Genomic DNA, 12,103 nt, shown 5'->3' with positions numbered 1-12,103 from the left:
GAGAAATCGCGTTGTTATCGTAGTTCTGTGTCTGTCGACTGCCGATAGCATAACGATATCGCGCGATGGCACGAAGAGCATCGTAATCTGAACGAACGAGCTTAAAACGAACGATGGCGAACGGATGAAACTATGAATATTCGCGATTAAACGGATTAAAGGCCGAAAAATATCCATATTATCGGACATATGGGACGGCCATAAGGCGCAGTCGCGCGCTCGCGATATATATCCGCAATAATTTATAGCCGTACGCTCTAATCGTCTTTTCCAACTATAATTTATTACTACTCCATCCATATTTATTGGCACTTCGGCCACTGCATTCTGCCGACCATCAGATTGGTTATATTGTTGGCGGTCCGATACACACTGCAATAAATTATCCAGCGCGCGAAGGTGCGACGGCTGACGCGTACTGATAGATTGCGGAGAGACGAGAAACGATTTATTTAAGCACTGCGGTATTTTACACGGCCCGTAACAATTTTTGATGTATATACATATATGTATGCTTTGAGATATACAACTCGTTTCATGAACCGCGAAAGTGGGAAAAAATAGAGAAATAAGTCTGTTAACGTTATTTGTCTTTTTGAGAGAGAGAGCGAAAGAGAGAGAGAGAAACATCTTTATTTTCTATCTTTTCAATGTATATAAGTATATTTATCTCATGTTAAGTGCAAACATTTTTAAATAACACGAACAAATTTAAGGTTTGTGAAGTTGGCATTTCTGCGAATTTTTACAGAATTGATGTGACATTTGATTGCCCACAAACAATATTCATGCATGGAACAAAATTAATTCGATCAGTGCTTGTGAAAATATTTTGGTTGATCCGAGACACTCGATATACATGGCGGATAATTTTCAAAAAATACTTAACATTTTTTTACGCGTATAGTATAATCTCAAGTGATGCACTGAACAAAAAGTCTACTTGGATTAATTAGAATTCTGATTGAACAAATTAGAATTTTCTGGTTGAATCTGTTTATTAGATCCTCTTTCACCAATTCCAATTAACTCTAATCGATGATTAATTCAATCATCGATCGCTAACTGAGAACTAAACATAGTTTGTCTCATAAGAGGAAGAGAGAGGAGATGTTCTGATAGATTAAACTGCTGTTGGCACTTCTGCGAGTTGTGTGATCGTTGATTAATTTAATCAGAGATTGGTGAAAGTTAGGCCCTTATAATTCTAGTTGAAATAATCAGAATTCTTATTGATAAGATTAGAATTTTCTTATTCGTTAATTTTTAATTTGAAATTTTTCTCAATGCGTAGAATACAAACAACGAATAAATCACATCTATGCGAAATTGATATTTCATTGATAAAATTTCGTTGTAATTAATACAGTTCTGATTCTTTCCCAAAGAATTCTATATAAAGTTTCTGATACGTGTTATTTTCATTTTGTGAACCGAAATTTTTGAAATTCTTATAAGCAAAAAAATGTTTTTAGAAGTTTCTTTGAACATATTCTATTTTACAATGTATGTGTGCTCTTTGTTTCTTGTTTCTTGCTTTTTTCGTTCTTTGCGATCGATTTATCGACAATTGTATTTCTTGCTACGTGTTTCTTGTTTCTTTCAAAGTTCGTAAACTTTTATCTCGGGCGGCAAAAATAAAAAAGGATAAGAAACAAAACGACAAGTTTTATAAAAAATAGGAAAAAGGAAGAAACAGGAAACAAAAAACATTGTAGAATAGACTTTAGAATTCTGTCAAAAGTATTATAAGTATTACATTTTTTTCACTCTTACTTGAAATAAAAAAGTTTATTATTAATTTTTGTATCACGAAAACGTGAAATTGGCATAGTTTCAGTTATTTTTTTATATTTAATCATCAAAACGTATCAGCAACTTTAGAACTTTTTGAGGAAGAATCAGAATTCTATTAATTAAATTTTGATGATAATATGCCAACTTCACAGAGATACGAATCGCTCACGATTATCAATAGCATCGAGTGAATGCTATCGATATTACAGGTAACTTTGACGACTTAAATTTTAACGATATTCGGTTGGGTAACTTGAGTTTACATCTAATGATATTCCTTTATCGACAGCCTGTCGTAAATTAAACGTTTGTACAATAATGCGGTTCGTGCGTAGCATCAAAGCTCCATGCGGGCGACACACGCATAATTCGCGTGCATAAGAGCGTACAAGCGTGCAGAGAAACCATTTAGTTTATACCGATTTCCGCTAATATCTCGTGTGCATTATTACATGGGTGACGCGTTTTGCATTGATGGTAATACGGTGCTCGACGTACCGTGATATGACATAATCTATGCTGAAAAAATTATCGACATTTAAATATTTATGATGCGGCGAACATTGATTGACGGCTGGTAATTGGTAATGAAATTTTTACATGTTTAAAATATTGATGTGTAACAAGCGGAAAAAAATGGCATATTAGAAATTTTATTTCCTATCGCTGATGTATATGAAGCGGATCAATTGGATTTATGACCTGGAAAAATTTTTATTACAAACTAAAACAACAGTATGTACATTAAAAATTGTATTGGCTTTGAATCACGAAATATATTATCAATAGCGATGCTTTTTGAACGTATATAAAAGATTAATAAAATGAATAATAAATGAAAAAAAAAATGTATAAAAAATAACAATAGTAATAAAAGCGATAACAATAGTCCCAACTCATAGTGTTATATGGTTTATTTTCAAGTTGTGTATTTTAACTGCAGCAAAATTAATTTTCTTTGTGAGGGAGGAAATGCGATTGAGCTCGATATATATATATATATATATATATATATATATATATATATATATTAATATATTCGTTGAATAATTAATAGAATATACTTATAAAAAAAAATGTCATAGATTAAATTTATCCATGCGGATGATTCGCAAACATGTGACTGCCGCTTCTTTGACGCGATGAGACAAGAGATCGAATATACGAGTTCGCGGTGGAAAACGAACGGTACCATCAGTCTCATTCGATCTGCGTGGGTGTACACGCGCGAGATATTACGTTCCTGTTCAGTGGCATAGTGCGTAATCGGCCGTTAAATTCGCCCAGTGTCGGCATGAACGACACACAAAACGATTCAATTAGCGCATTCGGCTTCCGGCGCGTCACCGCGTGCGACATCGATACTCCCGTCCGGTCGCTTCTCTTCCAATATCGTGCTTTCACAAAGGTACATAGCGTGATGGTCGTTTATTGTTATTCAAATGACGAGAAGCTGCGTTCGAAATAATTTAATCGCCGCGACCGAAATTCCAGCCTGCCGGAAACGTTTGACGGACGATCGCGTGTACATTAATGATGTCGTCTACGATATTCGATTCTAGAAAGAACAGCTGAATTGTTGAATATTTAATATTCCGAGTGTTTACTTCTTCCAATTGTATACATTGTAATGTATATCAAATTTTTTTAGACGTAATCCTGATTGAAGGGTTCTCGTAGAAATCATATGGAAAAAGTGGCTTTGGTTGAAACTGTGACATTTGTAGATTATGAGATGCTGATCAAAAGTAGGCAAAATCATAAAAAATGGGCGTTTGTGAAGTTAGCATGGCATTTTATTAATTTTTAAAGAATAATGATTGTTCCGGTAGCACTTTTCATTGTTTTACTGTTCTTTCAAAAATAACAAAATGTTCTGCATTTTTAATATCAAAAAATCAAAAATAAAGAAATATTAACTTTACGTTCCAGCATAATTTTCTTTAAAGTAGCAGATGCCATCGAATATTACATCTGTCAAGTTCCCGTTTCTTTTAGCTAGATTGATTATTATGAATGATGTTTCAGGACAAAGTTCCAACAATTAATTTTTACACGGTTAGAATATTCGAATTCCACGAAAACGTGCCGACCCGATAATTTTGGGCATTTTTGGCAATAGTTCATGTTGCGCTCGAGTTCTATACGAATAAATTATTTTCGAAGGTTGTTTCGCCTTATAAACATTTTTTAAACAATTTTAACTATCGCTACCAGCACATCACTTGGCGGCAATGTGTCGTGCTGATTATTTTTAGCAATTCTAACGGTAGTTTTGAAAAAAAATTTCTTTTTTAGTCTAAATTACTTATTAAAATACTCTTGGATTGGATTAAAAACAAAAACTTTTCATCCGTTAATAAATCGGGTCTGAGAAAGAGTTAATGTATATACTCATGATATCGTGAGATCGCAACGCGCTAATGAGGCCTGCGTGTTATTTTCGGAAATCTAATTAAGGCCATGATTGCTTGTAGTGGCTGGAATATTGACGTAGCTCAATATCGAACATTCTTGTGGAAAGATGGGAAGGGGAATTCTTCGGAAATATACGAAATCTACGGTTACTTGTAGGAGCTGCGAGTACAAAATTAACTATCAGAATGAGTAGGTATTGTAGCGAACAATGAAACACACAAGCTGCCCAGTTTCCCAGTTCGATATATTGTAGCCGCCGGGTCTTTAGGTTGCATTTGCATTGGGTTTCCGATAGATTTTGTCTCATTGCGCGGTTACATGATCGTCACCGAAAGGTATCATTTATACGCGAGGATCCACAGTTTAGACATAACGTCGCGTCGGCTACATGAATTATTAACGACGGGTTTCGCAATGGGGAATTCCCACGGTGCGGGAAGAGACGCGTATGTCGCCGAAACTCTGTGAGTTGTGTTATTAGTTCCCGCCATTGAAAGGCATGGGTCCTCTCGTATCGCGACTGTCCGATTATCCTGCATGTTATACAGAGCGATATCATTTTCGATAGACGCTGAGAATTGAGAGAAGTTTCATTCTGCTTTTCTAATTAGCGCATAAAATTGTAGACGATAAAATCTGTTCCGTTTCGCATTTCTAAGATTATTCAATTTTTCTACGTCAGGCAATGGAATTAATCTATTGCCGTTTCATTAATCATTAAAAAATATGAGGTAAAGTATCATCAAGTATAAATCAGATACACTTGATGAGGAGATCAAAGAATATATGAAGGATAAAAATGAGAGATAAAAATAATTTGTGTTTGATCGGTCGTGCAATGTTTGAAAAAAGTAATATTTAACTTAAAGCTACGATTTTACTTAAAAAATATACACGGAAAGGATGATTTTGCTAAAAATATCTAAAAATTTTAATAGATCTGAAAATAATTTTGTTAGACTATTAAAATAATTATGTAGACCGCTTAAGTTAGTCGCTGAAATGTCAAATATTTTGCAACATTGTTTAATTATGTTTGAGCATTCAACATAATTATTTTAATAATTCAACAAAATTATTTTTAGATCCGTATCCAGTTAAATTTTTAGATAATTGAGCCAAATTATTCTTTCTATATAAATCAGTTAAACGCAGCAAACGACATTGATTGCTGTTACAAAGCTATAAATTCTATGATATTATGATGAAAAGGAATTTTTTCAATTTTTAGTTTTGTAGACTGTTAACACTTAATTTGCATTCGCGAAAGTTGAATCGCCCTGTAGGTATGTTTGAAAGTGCCACAGGGGGATAACGCGGATGGATGCGGACGTCGACTTACAACCTGCTATCCGGATTAACATATTATCTCGTCTCAAAGGGCTTTTCATGTCATTAGGTAAGGCGGATCTGCAATAACAATGATTGTTGGTGCTTGAGGGGTTTGCTGTGAGCTACGCGCCTGTTTCTCCGCAATTTCGCCTTTGGAGCTGATGCATAATGTATAATTTAATTTAATGTAATACCACAACATAATGTTAGCAAATGCGGGATATTATACATGCGACGAATGTGTAAACAGAGCGTAGGTAATAGTTGCTAATTGATAATGAAACATTGTGTACTTCTCATGCGACAACAAGTTTGTTAATATTAATTAATTCAAAAATTTGCAAATTTTCATAAAAATGAATATACTTAATAATCACATTGTAATGATGAAAAAATTATACACGGGAAAAGTAAAATATTGAGTTTTTCAGTGAATTAATGAATAATGTATGTTAAGTGTATTTTTGTTGAAATGCTAACTTTCTTCTCTGCTCGATGCTTAAAACAATTTTACGTAATATATCAAAGTAGATAATATTTTTATATTTATTTTCAAAATACAAATAAAAAACACACTCACGATCGGAGAGAGAATAGCTTTTTCATCTTGTACAGTTATGTTATTAAACTCATCTCAGTGACAACTTAGCTAGCCAATAACATGTAGATTAGAGCCGAGACACGTCGGAGCCTCGACGGCATTATCATCTTTATCGTGCAAGACAAAGAGGAATATCAGCTCCATTGGCGTACGTGCGAGGGCATCTTCTCGGTCACGCTTCGTTTCTTCCCGGGTTCACGTGCCAAGAGTAGTTTACGCGGCTCTGCTGGATTCGTAGACATAGTTTCACGCTTTATATCTCCAAGTGGAATTTGGTAATCAAGCGTGAGAAACATCATTGTCACGATTACATCTAAGCATGAGAGAAATTCTGATGTAAACAGGTTACCATTGCATGTACTTCGAATGACATTTTTTTAATGGGTGGAGTAGTTGCGAGTTTGAAATGTTGGAAAAAATGCAGGAAAAAGAGAGCAGTCAGAACGAGAGTGATTAGCGGCAGAATTTCGCGTAACAATTAATTCATGAAAAAAACTTCGATACTTTATGTTGTATTATAACCGAATCGCTAGGCGTTTCGCATGTTCATGAAATTTTTCTCGTTTGTAGATTTGCTATGGATTCAAAAAAGATAGACAGAATTACTGCAATAATGATTAATGAAAAAAATTTCGCGTGATAATTTAGTTGGCGTACATGTCTCGTACAGCTCATTGAATATTTTTTTCATCGCTGCGACATATTTGCCAGTATTAGTGATAAAATTTCACCTGATGATCGATCTTAACGAACTTTGACTTGTCATCTTTCCGTGGCATTATGAATAAAATTATACATAAATCACACAGAAGCGAAAATCCAAGTAAATAAATTGCACCCTTGAATGCTTGATGTGCTGAATGACTCTGGGGAAAAACTCTATTCTCTTGTCGAAGAATAGGCAAATATGCGAAACTACGTAGAAAGCGTAAAGAAAGTTGCTGCATATCGATGCTACCATCTATAGATAGAAAAGATGTTAATCTAGAAACCTCCTTGAGCCAAGTATTCAGAGGTTCACTGAAGTATTAATACGTTCCATAGCACTTTACTAATTACGGCGAATCAAAAGCAGCTGGAGAAGTGCCGATAGCACAGCTATAAATTCATTCCCTAGACGTCTTACGCTAAACTTGTCCTCGATATTACCTCTCATTACGAGTATATACCCGAAATTCTTAATCGAGACGTAAAACAATGAAATATTAAATGTTGCAATAATTGAAAACGTAAAATTATTAAAATGCAAATTAATAATAAATAATTGTAATTTAAGCTAAGAGAAAAATAATCGATTTGTTATAAATATATTACACGAAATGAATGATTTTGCTGAAGTATCTAAATATATAATAAAGGCTGTCTTCCAAAATTTACTGCCAATGCTGAAAATCTATAGTGCACGTGACGTAAACTATAGATTTCCAATACTTGCAGTAAATTTTGGAACACAACCTGGATACAGATCTAAAAATAATTTTAATTAACCATTACAATAATTATATGGAAATCTCAAGTATGATGAGCAATGCTACGAAAAATTTTGATGTTCTAGCAACTAGCTTGAACATAATTATTGTAATAAACAAAATTATTTCAGATTTTTTTTTGACCTAGCTAAATTTTTAAATATTACGTGTAACATTCATTAAATTTATGTTTTTTTAAATTAATTTATTGTACCTACAAAAAATAGATAATCATCCTATAATTTACACAATATCTATTTTTTGCCTTCTCTAATTATAAAATAAATAAATTAAACTCTCTCTCTTTTTTTCTAGCAAAAATGAATTATAATGTTTTGAAAGTTATTGAATAAATCTCATTAGATTTTTCGATAATTACTTTAAATGAAAGTGTTTAACGTATATAAAATTATTAAGTACATAAATTTTAATCTGATTTATGAAAAAGTAAAGAATTATTTTTTAATATATTATAATACATATTTAAAAATACTAATAACTCATATGCAGCACGATCTAATTATTCTTTATTATTGAATCGTGATATCAATTATCAGTTAATCAATTAATTAGTTATTCCACTATTTTTCCACTATAAGTAATCGATGATATTTAATATTTAAAGACGATGCAGTCTTTAAAAAAATATCTTCAAAAGTGCATTTAATGCATGAGATATTTATGAAGCTTACAATTAATATGAAGAAAGTGAATCTTTCGAAAGATTATGCGACAGTGCAATAATCTCAGGTTGAATTGCGCTGGAAGTTGATCGGAATGGTGGACATCGCGTTAATGAAATCGTGTAAAATAACGATCACATAACGCATCTCTCGGTATATAAAGTGTGATCCTCGGGATCTTTACTGTTATGCAAATCAGGAACGACGCGAACGGGGTGATTCACGAAAGCGTTACGCGACGTCGGGCCCGGTAACCCCCTAATTTTAATTAAGATCGCTATCAATTCCGCCCATTCTCAGCGCGGCTAGTAGCTCCTTGTTTCCCCGCTCGTTTCACTAACCCACTTTGGCAGTTTCTTTGTTACGGATTGTGTGTATTTCTCGGCAAGGACATCGAGGTACATTAGCGGTGATGTAAAAGCTCCTTCATTTTCAACACGCAGGAACAAGCATGAATATCCATTCAAACTTGGCACTGCAATTGCTTTTGACGAAATGCTTTTGCAGCGATATATTCGGGTATAAAGCAACTCATTAGTAATCAGAAGCAGTAGTAAATTTCTATGTCTCCCATCTTTATTGCGCTATAATAGGCTGCGACAGCTCAATTGATTTAAAATATATATCTAGATATTCCAAGTTTTTTCTACCTTTTTTTAAAAATTTATATTTTATTTTATTTCTTCATGGAGTAAAATATTTTAATGAAAAATGAACGAACTCTGGTTATATCTGCTAGATTTTTGGTTAAATCTACTACTCTCTAAAAGTGAATTAGTGAATTATTATTGACTTTAGTGCTACACTTATAATTGTAATCATAATTTCGAATATTTATTATTTTGCACTAATAATAATTCGCTGATTCACTTTTAGAAGTTATGATTTTCTGCAGATTCAATCTGTAGAAACCATAACTTACACTGATTCACTTTTAGAGAGTAGAATTTTAGATTACTAGATTTAACCAAGGAGATTCTGAAAGTATATATTATCAACTAGAATTCTAGTACATTTAATCAGAATTCTAGATCATTCATTTTCCATTAGAATTCCAGTTAATTCAACCAAACATATTTCTCCGTATTTAACACGTAATTTTATCGTATATTCCTATCTAATTTATTATTTCTCATTGTATGCGTGGTCACATGGCAATTTGCTTGTACAAAATTTATGACCGCCACTGTAGATACGAATGTAGACATTCCAGAGTGTCTGGCTCATGAAAAGAATATCTTATGTCTAGGTACTTTATCATATAAATGTATATATAATGTGTAATACGATTGAGATATTTCTTTCCCGTTGTGCAGTTATTCGCCACTCACTTTCTCAATATTGGTACCTCACGGCCGGAGAACGGCGACGTTTTCGATTAAACGAAAGGATCCCTGTCCCGAATCGATTGAAATTGTGTCCTTTTCATTCTGTTGCCAGATTTCGACGCGCAATCCGGTTCCCAGTCGCATCCCCAAACAAATATCAGGAGCGACCAATATTGATTCTGCAGTCGTTCTTGCTTTTCTACTTTCAGCGTTTCTTCCTCGTCACACATTTCCTGCAACAATGGCTCTGTTCCGAGAGGGAATTTATGTCCGCGTAATAAAATGCTTTAAAGGCTTAATCCACGTCTGCAGATATCTACGTGTTCGTGTGGTTTCAGTTGCTAAAAGTAGCTTTTCTTAGAAATTTGTATGGTTCTTTAGACTTCACTCTTATTGTTTTTAGATTAAAAAAGATGTATAAGATTATATAGCTACTTGATTAAAATACGTGCTTAGGATAAAATCTTTTACCGGATAAAATCTCTTCAAATATTTTGAAGACATTTTTTAATGAAACAAAAATTTTTCATAAAAAAATAATTTGAGTTGAAATATCGATAATAATGATATATCTTTTTCTTTATTTCTTCGACTCATTCGAGATAGATCTGATACATACACATGCATACAAGCAAAATTTGTAAAGAAATATTTGAAGTATATAAAATTTTGCGATATTGGTGGGATAAAGAATTATTTTGTCGCAAATGAATTATACGAAATAAAACATTTCGTCGGGTATAAGAGACGATGAATTTGCTGATGTTGCGAATATATTCGACCGTGTTGTGCGGCGATGCAATGGAGGCTCAATTTCAATTTTCCGCCCTTCGGACACAGGCTGCAGCAGGTTGCAGCTTGCAGTATCGCACGACTGCAATCGGCACTCGTGCCGATATGCGGTGGTTCCGAGACAATATTCCGTGAGGTGGTCCTTTCCTAATGGCTAATAAACCAGATCTCGATAAATCCTCTCTCTCTCTCTCTCTCTCTCTCTCTCTCTCTCTCATTCTCTTTTCCTGTTCTCCTATTCTAATATCTATCCCCTTCGTCCACCTCCTATTCGTGCGGACACTCGTCTCTAGTGGATATTCGGATCGAAATGGGATAGCAGCCAATATCGAAGCGTTCTCCTGATAGTCGTAACCGTCGTCGTTCAGTTTCCACACGCGGTGTGGTCTCTTGTATTCGCTTTCATTATCATTTTACGCGACATGGCGTGGCTTCCGCAATAAGACAAGCATTACTTTAACGTGATGTCCAATTGTAAAGATTTATAAAATTTAATAAAATTTCGAACAAGATTTTCGAATAAAGTTCGAAGTCGAATGATTTCTCGATTAGACATGAATGCTAATTTGTATGACAATGAAGTCATTTGTAACAACATATTGCTATTGTCACAAGATTGTTTTAAGATAAACAGAATTTTATAGCTTTGTAGTTTCTGACGTTACCGATGAAATGAATTGATATTTTTGTTTTAAGTTATGTCAGCTGTAATAATATCATCAAATAATGCATGTTGACAGAGCCAAAGATATGGAAAGCTGAGAAAAATGCAGAAATTGCATTTTTCCGATGAAAATCTCTCATGATTTTAATATATACACGAGAACAGATATTACGCAAGAATATTACATAAGAACATTGGTTGCTGATAACGAGTATCGAGATGACGGCGTGACAGTTCTCGAATACAAATTGACAATCAGACGAACATTGTACCATCCCAGCAAACCGACTTCAGAAGTTCTCTCACCAGCTTCGTTCGCGCCGACATTCGTCTCCATTGAATATTCACCTCACTGTCGGAAGCCAATATTGAACTTCCCGATAACTGCATTCCACATCATGTATCCGAGTTCCTTGACCGCTTAATTAACCAAAAATGATTGTAACATCATTTGAATTTCGTCGCATTCTTGATTTTGAATTTGTCGGGAAATTGTTTGTATAGGGATATTGTACCTTTTTCGGAAAAACAATATTTCTTGAATGATCATAAAATCATTGACGCGCTAACGTACGTAATTATGATAAAAAAATAGATTCTAAATTGATAAAATGTTCGTTTAAAATAAGATAAGCGAGAAATTTGAAATAGTCCGATATACAGTAATGATTATAATTAAAAATCTAATAATTTGTCTGATGTGAGCCATATATTTATTCAATATATAAAATATATTTTCAAAATAAATAATTGCAAACAATTTTAAAGATGAAATACGAATTATTTGTAGATACAAAATGCTTAATATTTTTATTATAAAATATTTACTATTACAACATAATCTGACCGATAGTAAATCTCGCGGTATTACGGTACGATGCATTTTGCTTGCTTTCACATAGAGAGAACATTGTGGAAGTTTCAAAATCCTCGCTCTTGTTCTATTTGCGGGCACGTTAGCGATCGAAAGGTTGGTAAACCAGCTTATCTTCTACAGAGTATTCGCCGTGTACTTCCTG

General features: G+C 33.7%; 1 protein-coding gene across 2 annotated transcripts in view; it reads left to right on the top strand.

Moving 5' to 3' along the window:
* The window catches only part of LOC105144469 (von Hippel-Lindau tumor suppressor homolog), a 54,450-nt gene that overhangs the window by 3,460 nt on the left and 38,887 nt on the right, over positions 1 to 12,103 (top strand). The gene's annotated exons all lie outside the window — the stretch shown is intronic.

Source organism: Acromyrmex echinatior, chromosome 8 (genome assembly GCF_024713525.1).
Source record: "Acromyrmex echinatior isolate Ae372 chromosome 8, ASM2471352v2, whole genome shotgun sequence".
NCBI lineage: Eukaryota > Metazoa > Arthropoda > Insecta > Hymenoptera > Formicidae > Acromyrmex > Acromyrmex echinatior.
Note: the sequence above shows the minus strand (reverse complement) of the source record. Positions and strands in the feature narration are given on the sequence as shown.